At 43.4% G+C, this 14,539-nt stretch overlaps 1 protein-coding gene across 1 annotated transcript in view; it reads right to left on the bottom strand.

Moving 5' to 3' along the window:
* ACSF3 (acyl-CoA synthetase family member 3) overlaps positions 1 to 14,539 on the bottom strand; it is a 107,237-nt gene that overhangs the window by 25,877 nt on the left and 66,821 nt on the right. The window lies entirely within an intron of this gene.

Here is a 14,539-nt window from a genome sequence, read left to right as displayed (position 1 = left end):
GTGTTTTTGCACGGCTTTGGAGGAGGGAAGCTTAGCAGAAACAACTTGCCGCTTTAAGGCCTGCATCAAACAAGTTAAATAGCCCTTACTTCCTTAACGGCATATTAATCAAACGGCATTGATCCTGGAATCAGGTCCCAAGCCCTCCATCTTCCCAGCCCTGATGCAAGCATTAAGGGAGTTTTATTCTGACAGATACAATATCGCAATCAATAAAGTCTTATTATATGGAGCTGATATACATGGTTTTGCTCGCGGGATTTATGCCCCGCTTCTAAACCCGGCACTATTTCATGCCTCTGCCTCGACCTGTAATTGAAAATAAATCTCCCTGAATGCTCTCAGGGCCTCGTTTCCTGGATGCGTCGGCACCTGCAGATGCCTTTCCTGGAGGATTAGATGGCAGGAAGAGCCTCTTTCGATGCCGCGTTCACCCAGCTCTCTATCTATCTAGAAGACTGAGGATGTTTGTATATATGTTTGTACCTCAAAGGCTCCTGCATGACTTGATGGATCTGGACCAAACTTGGCACACAGAACCTTCATTATTATTTATTTATTTATTTACCTTACTTATATACCGCTGTTCTCAGCCCGAAGGCGACTCACAGCAGTTCACAACAAATACGAACAGCAAAAATTCAGTGCTACAGTATAGAAACAGTTAACAACCTAACACATTACACAATTAATAAACAGTTACTACAATACCCATTCACTGCCGTCTCGTCATCAAAAACATGTTCCAGATTCGTCATCCATTGTTCCATTCCAGTGTTCATTAACCAATCATTGCACTAATTATTCGAACGCCTGCTCAAACAGCCAGGTCTTCACCTTTTTGCGGAATACCATTAGAGATGGTGCTAGTCTAATGTCCGTAGGAAGGGCGTTCCACAGCCGAGGAGCCACCACCGAGAAGGCCCTATCTTTCGTCCCCGCCAGCCGAGCTTGAGAAGCAGGCGGGATCGAGAGCAGGGTCTCCCCGGAAGATCTCAAAGTCCTGGTGGGTTCATAGGCAGAGATGCGGTCGGATAGGTAGCTTGGGCCGGAACCGTTTAGGGCTTTAAAGGCCAACGCCAGCACTTTGAATTCAGCCCAGTACCAGTGGAGTTGGCGCATTATCCAACTGAAAATAATTGAGGGTGTTGAACTACAAAAGTCACCTTTTGGGGGCATGGAGAAGAGGGAAAGAAAAAGAACAAAGCAGATTGGCTGTTGCTAGGTAAAGTGGCCCTCTGTAATGTCACTAGGAAAGTAAGGGAGTGAAGCAGATTGGCTGTTGCTAGGTGAAGCGGCCCTCTGTGATGTCATTGGGAAAGAAAGAAAGTGAAGAGGACTGTTGCTAGGTGAAGTGGCCCTCTGTGATGTCACTGGGAAAGAAAGGAAGCAAAGAGGATTGACTGTTGCTAGCTGAAGTGCCCCTCTATGATGTCACTAGAAATGTAAGGGAACGAAAGGGATTGGTTGTTGCTAGGTGAAGTGGCCCTCGGTGATGTCACTGGGAAAGAAAGGGAGTGAAGCGGATTGGCTGTTGCTAGGTAACATGTGTATAAGGGGAGGGAGGAAAGAAAGAAATAATGTAAGGGAAAGAAAGGGAAGATAAGAGAGGAGGGGGGGAAAGAGAAAAAAGGAAGAGCGAAACTCTGAGGGAAGGGAAGAAAGAGATAGAAGGGAAAAGAATTTTTTTAAAAAACTTTATTTGTACCCCGCTAGCATCTCCCGCAGGACTCGATGCGGCTTACAAAGGCCAAGGCCTCAACACACAATACAACAATACAAAAGCTAGGCAAATTAAAAACAATTCAAGCAATCTAAAACAACAAGCAATGAACAATCCACTAAGACACAATAAAACTGGGCCGGGCCAGAGTAAGGATACAAGAGTTAAAAGTGCTGATGTGACAGGTTTGGGCAAGTGCAGTGTGCGGTGTGCTGTGGTCTTAGCTTTAATAAAGTGCTTATGGGACTTGGTATTGGAGGTTTCCTATTCGGGAAAGGCACATCGGAACTGCCAGGTCTTCAAGTTCTTTCTGAAGACTGCCAATGTAGGGGTCTGTTTAAGATCTTTGGGGAGGGTGTTCCAGAGTTGGGGGGCCACCACGGAAAAGGCCCTGTCTCGTGTCCCCCCCAAACGCGCTTGCGACGCAGGTGGGATCACGAGCAGGGCCTCTCCAGATGAACGAAGAGAGCATGTGGGTTCGTAGACGGAGATGTGATCACGCAGGTAGGCTGGTCCCAAGCCGTTCAGGGTTTTGTAGGTAAGCACCTGCACCTTAAATTGGGCTTGGTAGATAAACGGCAGCCAGTGGAGCTCCTTGAACAGGAGGGTTGACCTCTCTCTGTAAGGAGCACCAGTTAACATCCTGGCTGCTGCTCGTTGGACCAGTTGGAATTTCCGAGCCGTTTTCAAGGGCAGCCCCACGTAGAGCGCATTACAGTAATCCATCCTAGAGGCGACCAAGGCATGGACCACTCCGGCCAGATCAGCCTTCGCGAGGTACGGTCGCAGTTGGTGCACGAGTCTTAATTGTGCGAAAGCCCTCCCAGACACCGCCGATGCCTGAGCCTCAAGCGTAAGTGATGAGTCCAGGAGGACTCCCAAACTGCGGACCTGTGGTTTCAGGGGGAGTGTAACCCCGTCTAACACAGGGAAGGAAGGAAAAAAGACGGGAGGAAGGGAAGGAAGGAAGATAAAGAAAAACGGGGGGAAAGGGGAAAGAGGAAAGGGCATGAGGAAAGGGAAGAAAGCAGAGAAGAGAAAGAAGGGAAGAAAAGGAAGACAAGAGAAAAGAAAGAAGAGAAAGGAAAGATGGAAAGAAAGTATATGAAGGAAAGCAAGGGAAGAAGGAAAGGAAAGGACGAAAAAAGAGGAAGAGGTGTATGAGGGAAACGGAGGAGGGAAAGAAAGCACCACAAAAAGAATGCATATCCAGGAAACACCCGGTATATATGCTAGTGATCTAATATGGCTTTCCTTTAGGAGAGAAGTCCTTTTGTGTATGCATTGAAAACCAAAGGTCATTTTTAATCAAAGAGGTATCAGGCTGCGTTCTTCTTCCTATTGAGCTTGAGCAAAAAGAAAAAGCCCTTTCAAACTGGAGCCGCTGCGCAAGAGATATATGAATACAAGAAGCAAGGAGCGGAGTTTCCAAAACGTGGGCGTGATGTTAACATGCAAAGATCATTGGGGCTTGTTTTTCTTCACACCGTTATTCCTAGCATTTAGCAGTTTAGGGAGAATGTCAAGGAAACTGCCAACACTATCAGCTAGTTATGAGCCTCAAAACCTGCGCTTTGTTTATTTGCTGGAGTGACCACAAACATCACTTAATGGAAGTCCAGAATGCTCTGAAATTGAAATAGGGATACCTTGCTTTCCCGATGGCTCAATGTGAACAAACTGCTTCTACCAGCTCACAACCTCTGAGGATGCCTGCCATATATGTGGGTGAAACATCAGGAGAGAATGCTTCTGGAATATGAAAAATCTACAACAACCCAGTGCTTCAAAATTATTTTTAAAATATTCCGATGTTCAGACTAAGGGTGCAGCTACACGGCAGAATGGATGCATCAGGATCCCATAGTATTGAGCCATGGAAGTTAAAGTGGTATGAAGTTGCATTAGGGAAAGGTAGACTTAACTAGATGTTAAGTCTAGTCATGTCCAATTTTATTTTTATTTATTTACAGTATTTATATTCTGTCCTTCTCACCCTGCAGGGGACTCAGGGTGGATTACAATGTACATATACATGGCAAACATTCAATGCCATAGACATACAACATATATAGACAGACACTCATAGGCTATTTAACATTCCAGCTTTTCATGAGGGTAATCTGGCCACCAGGGGAGCTGTCGCTTCACCATCCATTTGTGACACCGATGAAGTACTTCCTCATTCTTTGCATGCTTGCTGGAGATTTTTATGGCCTCGTAAATTAGTTAAATTAGCCTCTCCGCATAAGCGGTACCTAAATTTCCTACTTGACAGATGCAACTGTCTTTCGGGCTGCAAAGGTTGACAACAAGCTAAAATGTAACGTTCGTTTGTGGGATTAACATAACTCAAAAGCCACCAGGTGAATTGACACCAAATTTGGACACAAGACACCTCTCAGGCCAACGAGTGACCATCACTCATAAAACATTGAAAAACACAGCAGAAGGGACTTAAAAAGCCAAAAAAAATAATACATTGTAGCGCATGCACAAAACCACATATATAAACATATACACACATATATACACACAAAACACATATACACAGATGCATGGCAAGGGACGGCTAGTCTATATAAATAAAAATGTAATGTTCGTTTGTGGGATTAACATAACTCAAAAACCACTGGATGAATTGCTGCCAAATTTGGCCACAAGACACCTACTAACCTAAGGAGTGACCATCACTCAAAAATATGATTTTGTCATTTGGGAGTTGTAGTTGCTGGGATTTATAGTTAGCCTACAATGAAAGAGCATTCTGAACTCAATGATGCAATTGAACCAAACGTGGCACACACTGTTTACCCACAAGCATAAAGAAATTACATATATTAGAAACCAAAACTTTCTCATTACTTTATTTTCTAGATCACCACACTGGGCCACAGCAACATGTGTAGGATATAGAGATCTTTCCTTTTTCCAACACAGCCTTGGTATGGCCCTTTTTGCGGTTGCAATGGGCTTCATTTGCATTCTTCTTATGATGGCAGCGAGGGCAGTAATTAACTCTGCTTAACTCGCTCAAATGCACCCTCTAGAAGTCACTAAGTGGCAGTCATTTTGCTGTGATGCATAAAAAGGAAAAGGGAGAAGAGAACCACTTAGGAGGATCTCTTTCTCTCTCTGGGATACATCAGGACTGAAAACCAGGGCATTGTTATTTAAGCCTTGCTAAAATGTGGGTATTTTCTGCACATTTGATAGGAGTGCGGAGTATAGTCTCCTGAGGATCCAGCTCTTCACGTAAGGTAGCATATAGTGTTAGGTAGATAATGCACTGTTATTTATTTATTTATGAAATTTATAGCCCGCCTTTCTCAGCCGTACAGCGACTCAAGGCGGGTTACAGATTGGCACAACTCAAATGTCAGGCATTCATAAAAGTGCCATTAAAAAGAATTAACATTACAATATAAAACATATATAAAAACTGTTAAAACATATAATCGTCGGTGTCATCCTGTTAAAAACTTTATCCAGTAACATCGTCTGGCCATTCCATGTTCATCATTCAGAGTTCCATGTTATCTATTCCGCTGCATTCTCAAAAGCTTGCTCAAAGATCCAGGTCTTTACTTTTTTCGGAAAGTCAGGAGGGAGGGGGCCAATCTAATATCTCTGGGCAGGGAGTTCCATAGCCGTAGGGGGGGGGCACCACTGAGAAGGCCCTGTCCTTCATCTCTGCCAAGTGCACTTGTGAGGCAGGCGGGATCGAGAGCAGGGCCTCCCCAGTCGATCTTAAGCTCCATAGGAGGAGATACGTTTGGACAGGTAAGCTGGACTGGAATCGTTTAGGGCTTTACAGGCTAAAGCCAGGAATTGTGCTCAGTAGCAAATTGGCAGTTAGTGGAGCTGATGTAACAGAGGAGTAGTGTGTTCACTGAGCGCCACTTCTGTTAGTAACCTGGCTGCTGCCTGTTGGACCATTTGAAGCTTCCAAACAGTCTTCAAAGGCAACCCCACGTAGATAAGAATGCATTGATTGTAATCCCATTGTGCAAAACTGGTTGGAAAATACAGTTCTAATGGACATGTAGTCACACACCTATTGAAAGGTTAAGTGGGTGGTGATGTGGAACTTGAGGGACATGAAAAGAAGCTAAGTCATGACCATGTGACAGCCATGATGAGAATTACATCATTCACTGTTGTCCCTGTTTGATGACAAGTACAATGGGTATAAAATTGGGCAGCACCATGTGGTCTCTCTCTCTCTTGCCATGATTCTCTTGCTTCTTGCTGTACATCTGTCGCTGATATCTGTATCTGTCATGTGTATATCTCTGTATATGCTAACAGGATATCAGGGGATCCTGATGTATGTGTGTATAGCTGTACATAAAGCAACGTGTCAAGATTAAAAGCTTCCACTGTGAGTCTGGATGAAAACTCGGTCAAGGAGTGAGTAGCACAAGGTCATGCTGTGGGATAAAACTCTGTTGTCAACTGATAAGGACTCTGCAATGTTTGGGTTGATTTTTATAGCTTACTGCTGAGACAATCAGTCCAGTGAGCAGCATAGAGAGGGCATGGTTGAGGAAGGAGAAAACTATAAATAATGCACCCATCCGACATATAGCACTTTTTAAAGATCACACAGTTTGCATACTGTTGTTGTAGTTCAGCCTTTGATTGTGCCTGCACCTGATCTCTCTTGGGATTCTGGGCCTGTTGGTCATTCTGATGACACTGGAGATTTGAGCCAGCAAGAGATTTCAAGTCCTGAAAATGAGCGATCTGTGTCTGAAGGCCACATTCCTGAAAGGCAGTTTGCTAGGGAAGCAAGGTCAGGAGTAGATCTGAGCTCAGAGGATGGAAATAAAAGTCCAGGTGGACAGTCTAATGAGCAGTTAGATAGGAGATTTAAGTTCTGTCAGCATAGGACTTTTCAAGAGAGAGTACAAAGGTCAAGATGCTTATTAGACAAGAAGTCTTTATCAGGTTCCCAGGGGAGAAGGCACGATTTTCTTTATATTAGCTAGCCCAGAAGATGGGCCCATTAGTCCAGGCAATGTTGGTGTTGAGTAAAGATCTATGGTCAAGTCAAGGGATTTCTAGTTCCATGTTTCCTTTTGTTTATGCTTTGTTCATAGGGACGAGAGGCAGGGCCTTCTCAGTGGTGGTCCCTCAACTGTAGAACTCCCTTCCTAGAGATGTGAGACCAGCTTCCTCCCTCCTGGCATTCAGAAAACAAGTTAAATACTGTCTCTGGAACCAGGCATTTGGAAACTAGCTACAATCCAACAGACAGAAGGAAATAATGTGACAGTAACTGGAATGGTTCATGGACTCTGATGATGGAATATTTGGTTGCTTAAATTGCTGTTTTAAATTCTGTTTAAATTATATTTATATGTTACTAGCCGTTCCCTGCCACGCATTGCTGTGGCCCAGTCTGTGTATATGTGCTTTGTGTGTGAATATGTGTGTGTCTGAACGAATGAACAACAACAACATATTTGTGTATATGTGAATATATATATGCGTGTGTGTGTGTGTGTGTGTGTGTGGTTTTGTGCATGTGTTGTAATTTATTTTTTTTTTTGCTTTTTAAGTCTCTTCTGCTGTGTTTTTCAGTGTTTTTATGAGTGATGGTCACTTGTTGGCTGATATTTGGATTGTATCCAAATTTGGTGTCAGTTCGTCCAGTGGTTTTTGAGTTATTCTAATCCCACAAACGAACATTACATTTTTATTTATATAGATTGTTTTATGTTTAATGATTTAATGTTTAATGTATTTATAATCTGTTATGCTTATGTTTTGACATGGCACCGAATCGTGCCAAGTCGTAAGCTGCTTTTGAGTCCCCCTTGGGGTGAGATAAGGTGGGAGAGAAATACAGTAAATAAATAATAATTTATTTACTGTATGGGGCGCCCAGTGGCGCAGTGGGTTAAACTGCTGAGCAGCTAAACTTGTTGCCCGAAAGGTCGCAGGTTCGAATCCAAGGAGCATAGAATCATAGAATCATAGAGTTGGAAGAGACCTCGTGGGCCATCCAGTCCAACCCCCTGCCAAGAAGCAGGAATATTGCATTCAAATCAACCCTGACAGATGGCCATCCAGCCTCTGTTTAAAAGATTCCAAAGAAGGAGCCTCCACCACACTCCTGGGCAGAGAGTTCCACTGCTGAACGGCTCTCACAGTCAGGAAGTTCTTCCTCATGTTCAGATGGAATCTCCTTTCTTGTAGTTTGAAGCCATTGTTTGTGTCCTAGTCTCCAGGGAAGCAGAAAACAAGCTTGCTCCCTCCTACCTGTGGCTTCCTTTCACATATTTATACATGGCTATCATATCTCCTCTCAGCCTTCTCTTCTTCAAGCTAAACATGCCCAGCTCCTTAAGCCGCTCCTCATAGGGCTTGTTCTCCAGACCCTTGATCGTTTTAGTCACCCTCCTCTGGACACATTCCACCTTGTCAATATCTCTCTTGAATTGTGGTGCCTAGAATTGGACACAATATTCCAGGTGTGGTCTAACCAAGGCAGAATAGAAGGATAGCATTACTTCCCTAGATCTAGACCAGGGGTCCTCAAACTAAGGCTCAGGGGCCGGATACAGCCCTCCAAGGCCATTTACTCGGCCCTCGCTCGGGGTCACCCTAAGTCTGAAATAACTTAAAAGCACACAACGACAACAACAACTATTCTATTTCATCAGCCAAAAGCAGGCCCACATTTCCCACTGAAATACTAATAAGTTTATATTTGTTAAAATTGTTCTTCATTTTAATTATTGTATTGTTTTAAATTCTTTTTTGCACTAAAAATAAGATGTGTGCAGTGTGCATCGGAATTCATTCATGTTTTTTTCAAATTATAATCTGGCCCTCCAACAGTTTGAGGGACTGTGACCTGGCCCTCTGTTTAAAAAGTTTGAGGACCCCTGATCTAGACACTATGCTCCTATTGATGCAGGCCAAAATCCCATTGGCTTTTTTTGCCACCACATCACATTGTTGGCTCATGTTTAACTTGTTGTCCACAAGGGCTCCAAGATCTTTTTCACATGTACTGCTCTCGAGCAGTGTGAGTTTCCGCTGTCAGCCCCATCTTCTGCCAACCTAGTAGTTCGAAAACATGCAAATGTGAATAGATCAATAGGTACTGCTCCGGCAGGAAGGTAATGGCACTCCATGCAGTCATGCTGGCCACATGACGGTGGAGGTGTCTACAGACAACGTCTGCTCTTCAGCTTAGAAACAGAGATAAGCACCACACCCTAGAGTTGGACACGACTGACTTAACGTCAAGGGAAAACCTTTACCTAAATAATAATTAATAAATGTCTCCCAAACTGCACAGCCAATGGTTGGCAATGGTTCCAATGGCACTGTTCAAAAGTATGGAGTTAAAATGAATGCACAGCTTTCATGAGTGTTTATCTTCCCATTGTGAGGCTGTTGATGCATGCTTTGTCGAGTCCGATTGGGAAAAATACGCCTTTGCATATGGCCATATTCCAGTGCTACAGGATCACAATTCTAAAGGACCCTAACAGGCTAGAGAGGGTTCAAAGTGCAGGGAAAGAAGTTCCACCTAAACATTAGGAAGAACTTCCTGACCATGCAATACATTGCTTCCTGGGAGGTTTTTAAACAGGCTGGATGGCCATCCCTCCGTAGTGCTTGGATTATGTCTTTCTGCTTAGAAGAATGAGGTTGGACTAAATGGCCTTTCTTCAAAGAGCCCTTATGGGTCCCTTTCTCAAGTTTCCCTTCTAGTTGCATCCCCAAACTCTTTCACTCAATGTGTGTGTGTGTGTGTGTTGAGCGTGCATATGAATTATGCACACCTCTCTGGATAATGAGGAAGGAAATCTGAATTTTGCTTTTCACTCTCGATCAAACAGCACCAGGGTTCCAAGGTGGAGGGAAACCAGAGCAAAACAATACAACTGCCATTCATTGCTCTCTTTCCATATCCATCAAATCAGATTAAGTTGCATCTACACTGTACAATGAATGCAGCTTGGACTGCTATAGTTCAATGCTATGGAGCCCTGGGAGTGGTAGTTTGCTGAGGTAGCACCTACAGCTCCCAGGATTCCATTGCATTGCATTAAAGTAATGTCCAACTGCGTCCATTTCACAGTGCAGATGCAGACTCATAGCTATGGAGTCCAAGGAGTTGGAGTTTGCACTCTTGGGCAGAGAAGGCTCGAGACCTTGTAAAACTATAGTTCCCTGTATCCCATTGCATTGAGCCATGGCAGTTAAAGTGATATCAAACTGCATTAATTCTACAGTGCAGATGCAGGCTTATAGCTATGGAGTCAAAGGAATTGGAGTTTGCGTTCTTGGGGCAGAGGAGGCTCAAAACCTTGTAAAACTACAGCTCCCTGGATCCCATTGCATTGAATCATGACAGTTAAAGTGGTTTCAAATTGTGTTAATTCTACAGTGCATGTGCAGGCTCATAGCTATGGAGTCCAAGAGTTGGAGTTCGTATTCTTGGGTAGAGGAAGCTCAAGGCCTTGCAAAACGACAACTCCCAAGATCCCATTGCATTGAACCATGGAAATTAAAGTGGCATCAAACTATATTAACTCTACAGTGTAGATTCAAGGTGATAACATTGGAGCCCTAAGAGTTGGAGTTTGCATTCTCTGGCAGAGGAGGCTCAAGACCTTTCAGAACTACAACTCTCATGGTAGTGAAAGTGATATCAAACTACGTTAATTCTACAGTGTAGTTGCAGGGTCATAACTATGGACCTCTAGGAGTTAGAGTTTGCACTCATTGACAGAGGAGGTTCAAGACTCTGCAAAACTACAACTCTCATGGCAGTAAAAGTGGTATCGAATTACATTAATTATACAGTGTAGATGTTGAGTCACAACTCTGAAGCCCTAGGAGTTGGAGTTTGCATTCTTTGGCAGAGAAGACACAAGACCTTGCTGAACTACAACTCCCATGGCAGTGAAAGTAGTATCGAATTACATTAATTCTACAGTGTAGATGTTGAGTCACAACTCTGGAGCCCTAGGCGTTGGAGTTTGCATTCTTTGGCAGAGGAGACTCAAGACCTTGCTGAACTACAACTCCCATGGCAGTGAAAGTGGTATCAAACTACATCAGTTCTACAGTGTAGTTATTGAGTCACAACTAAGGAGCCCTAGAAGCTGGAGTTTGCACTCTTTGGGAGAAGAGGCTCAAGACCTTTCAGAACTACAACTCCCATGGCAGTGCAAGTGGTATCAAACTACATTAATTCTACAGTGTAGTTGCAGGGTCATAACTATGGACCTCTAGGAGTTAGAGTTTGCACTCATTGACAGAGGAGGTTCAAGACTCTGCAAAACTACAACTCTCATGGCAGTAAAAGTGGTATCGAATTACATTAATTATACAGTGTAGATGTTGAGTCACAACTCTGAAGCCCTAGGAGTTGGAGTTTGCATTCTTTGGCAGAGAAGACACAAGACCTTGCTGAACTACAACTCCCATGGCAGTGAAAGTAGTATCGAATTACATTAATTCTACAGTGTAGATGTTGAGTCACAACTCTGGAGCCCTAGGCGTTGGAGTTTGCATTCTTTGGCAGAGGAGACTCAAGACCTTGCTGAACTACAACTCCCATGGCAGTGAAAGTGGTATCAAACTACATCAGTTCTACAGTGTAGTTATTGAGTCACAACTAAGGAGCCCTAGAAGCTGGAGTTTGCACTCTTTGGGAGAAGAGGCTCAAGACCTTTCAGAACTACAACTCCCATGGCAGTGCAAGTGGTATCAAACTACATTAATTCTACAGTGTAGATGCAGGGTCATAACTATGGAGCCCTAAGAGTTGAAGTTTGCACTCTTTAGTAGAGGAGGCTCAAGACCATGCAAAACTACAGCTGCCAGGATTCCATAGCAGTTAAAGTGGTGCCAAATTGCATTAATTCCACAGTGTAGATGCACCCTAAGGAAGGAGAAGCAACGACGGCACCTTCCCAAACTCCGGCATCTTCCAAGCTTGGAAGTTCACAGTTTCTGTCCTGCGAAAGGGTTAACTTTAATTTCTCCCGATTTCCATTTAATATCCTGCTCTCCCCTCCGGAGCCGGCAGCTGTGCGCTGATTGTACTTTCTCATTATGCCGCCTGTATCGCTAATGGTCTGTGACAAAGGCATGCCATCTTCCCGGCCGGACCCCCGAGAGCCAATTAAACACACATCCTCCCTTCCTGTTTGCCGCGCATTACAATGGCATTAAACCGAATCTCGGAATCATTTTCTCCTAAAGACATCTCTTTACAATAATTAATGCGCGCGATTCCTTTGCAGCTGAAATATTCATCAGGAGGGTCGGGTTGTGGGTTGGGTTTTTTTTTTCAGTGTGTAAAAAGTTCATTAATAATAATCATCATTAAAAAAATCCCACACCAAATTATCCCAAAACTGTAGAAGGGGGAAAATTGTACCTGGCTACAACTTTCATTTTACCTTTAAAATGGAGAAGCAAATATAGAGAAAGGCCTTGGAAAGGTCAGCAGAAAGTCAGATTGAGAGGGAGTGACTTGCACAGATCCACAGGCATTTATACAGCATTCCAGTGACCAAATTATTGCTATTTTATTATAATTATTTATGACACAGCTGTATGTCTTGATTGAGATGCAAAAGAGGTTATGGATCACACTATAACCTCTTGCATTGTCGAAGGCTTTCATAGCTGGAATCACTGGGTTGTTGTAGATTTTTCAGGCTGTATGGCCATGTTCCAGAAGCATTCACTCCTGACATTTTGCCTGCATCTATGGCAGGCATCCTCAGAGATTGTTAATAATAATAATTAATCAGATGTTAATAATAATAATTAATAACAGGGTTGGACTAGAAATTAATAATAATAGGATTGGTCCAGATGTTAATATTATAATAATAACAACAACAACAACAACAACAACAACAGCAATCTGCATGCATTATTTGCCGATACATCACACAGTCCTAGACACTTGGGAAGTATCCAACGTGTGATCCAATACAACAGCCAGCAGAGTGTCTGCTGTGGACTCATCTTTTTGTGTTTCAAATAATAATAATAATAAGGTTGGGGTTTTTTTTGTGTCAGGAGCAACTTGAGAAATTGCAAGTTGTTTCTGATGTCAGAGTATTGGCCATCTGCAAGGAACTTGCCCAGGAGATGCCCAGATGTTTTACCATCCTATGGGCGGCTTCTCTCATGTCCCCACATGAGGAGCTGGAACTGACAAATGGGAGCTCACCCCACTCCCCGGATTCAAACCGCTGATCTTTCGGTCAGCAGTCCTGCCGGCACAAGGGTTTAACCCATTGCGCCAGCGGGGGCTCCTTAAGGTTGGGCTAGATGTTAATAATAATAATAATAATAATAATAATAGGGTTGGACTAGATGGCCCCTGGGGGTCCCTTCCAACCCCTCTTTGATTCCATAATTCTATGAAATCCTACAAGCAGCCAGATCAGAGTCCTATTCTGCAGTGGGATGGAGCATGAGAGGAAGGCCATGAAATTAACTGGACATTCACGCTTGTTTTGTCATCCAGATTAATGACATTGAGGCCTGAGCAAAGATCATGGCCCTGTGTGTGTACACAGGCGGACTAATCCAAATAGCTCACAGCGGCTATTAAATGGTAATGGAGGCAAACAGCATTGGGTCAATAGGCTTAGGGGAGCATAATGGGTCTTGTTGCATTCCTATTCTCAGAAGGGACTGCCTTTGTCCGATCCAATGTCAAGGCAGAGAGATCTTGCAAGGCTTGGATTCCAACCCTGGCTGGGGGATTCTGGGAATTGCAGTCCAAAGCCCACCACCAAGAAGGACGGAAAGATCTGTTTATCTGTTAAGTGGCTTTCAAACATGACTCTATATTCCACAACACATTTTTGAAAAATTTCATAACTTCGTAACAGATGCAACATGGACTCCTTACGATTTTGTCCAAACACTTTAGAATCAAAACAAGGGGTCAAACAAATTTCGTAAATACAAACTAAGCACATTTTTGGAGTCGTGCACACCTCTAAAGACTTTGCTTCATTGGAAGACCTCCGGATACCATAAGACCATATTATTAGGGAAGAGCTCCGATGATGGACAAAACAACCCTAGAAATCCTATGAATCACATCAGCAAATGCAACCATTTCTCTGCGATAAGCAAAGGCCATGGAGAATCCCACTAGGACCTGAGTTCTAATCCTTGGCTTGAGATTTTGGCATCCAGAATGTCATAGCCAACTGAAATGTACAAACTGAGTATCCATTATCTGAAATATTCAGCACATACAAGATTGTTTTGAAAGGCAGCAGATTATAGGAGCTGTCTTCATAGACCTGTCAGCAGCATATGATACTGTGAATCGTCACTTTCTCCTGAGAAAAATTTATAACATAACAAAGGAGTACCACCTCATCCGCTTCAGAGGAAATCTGATACAAAACAGGAGCTTTTTTTGTTGAGTTCCAGGGCCAGAGAAGCAGATAGCAAAAAAACAGAAGAATGGCCTGCCTCACAGAAGCGTGCTTGCTCCTTCCATGTTTAACATTTATACAAATGATCAGCCACTGCCAGAAGGGATAGAGAGTTTCATCTATGCTGATGATCGTGCCATCACCACTCAAGCAGGGAGCTTTGAAATGGTTGAACAAAAACTCTCTGAAGCTTTAGGTGCTCTTACTGCCTATTACAGGGAAAACCACCTGATTCCTAATCTATCAAAAATGCCAGCCACCCATATTTCCCAGCCACCCATATTTCAGATTTTTGGGTATTTCCATATTTTGGATAAGGGATGCTCAACCAGTATAAAGAAGCAGTTCCACTATCAAT

This window comes from Anolis sagrei, chromosome 8 (genome assembly GCF_037176765.1).
Source record: "Anolis sagrei isolate rAnoSag1 chromosome 8, rAnoSag1.mat, whole genome shotgun sequence".
Lineage (NCBI taxonomy): Eukaryota > Metazoa > Chordata > Lepidosauria > Squamata > Dactyloidae > Anolis > Anolis sagrei.
Note: the sequence above shows the minus strand (reverse complement) of the source record. Positions and strands in the feature narration are given on the sequence as shown.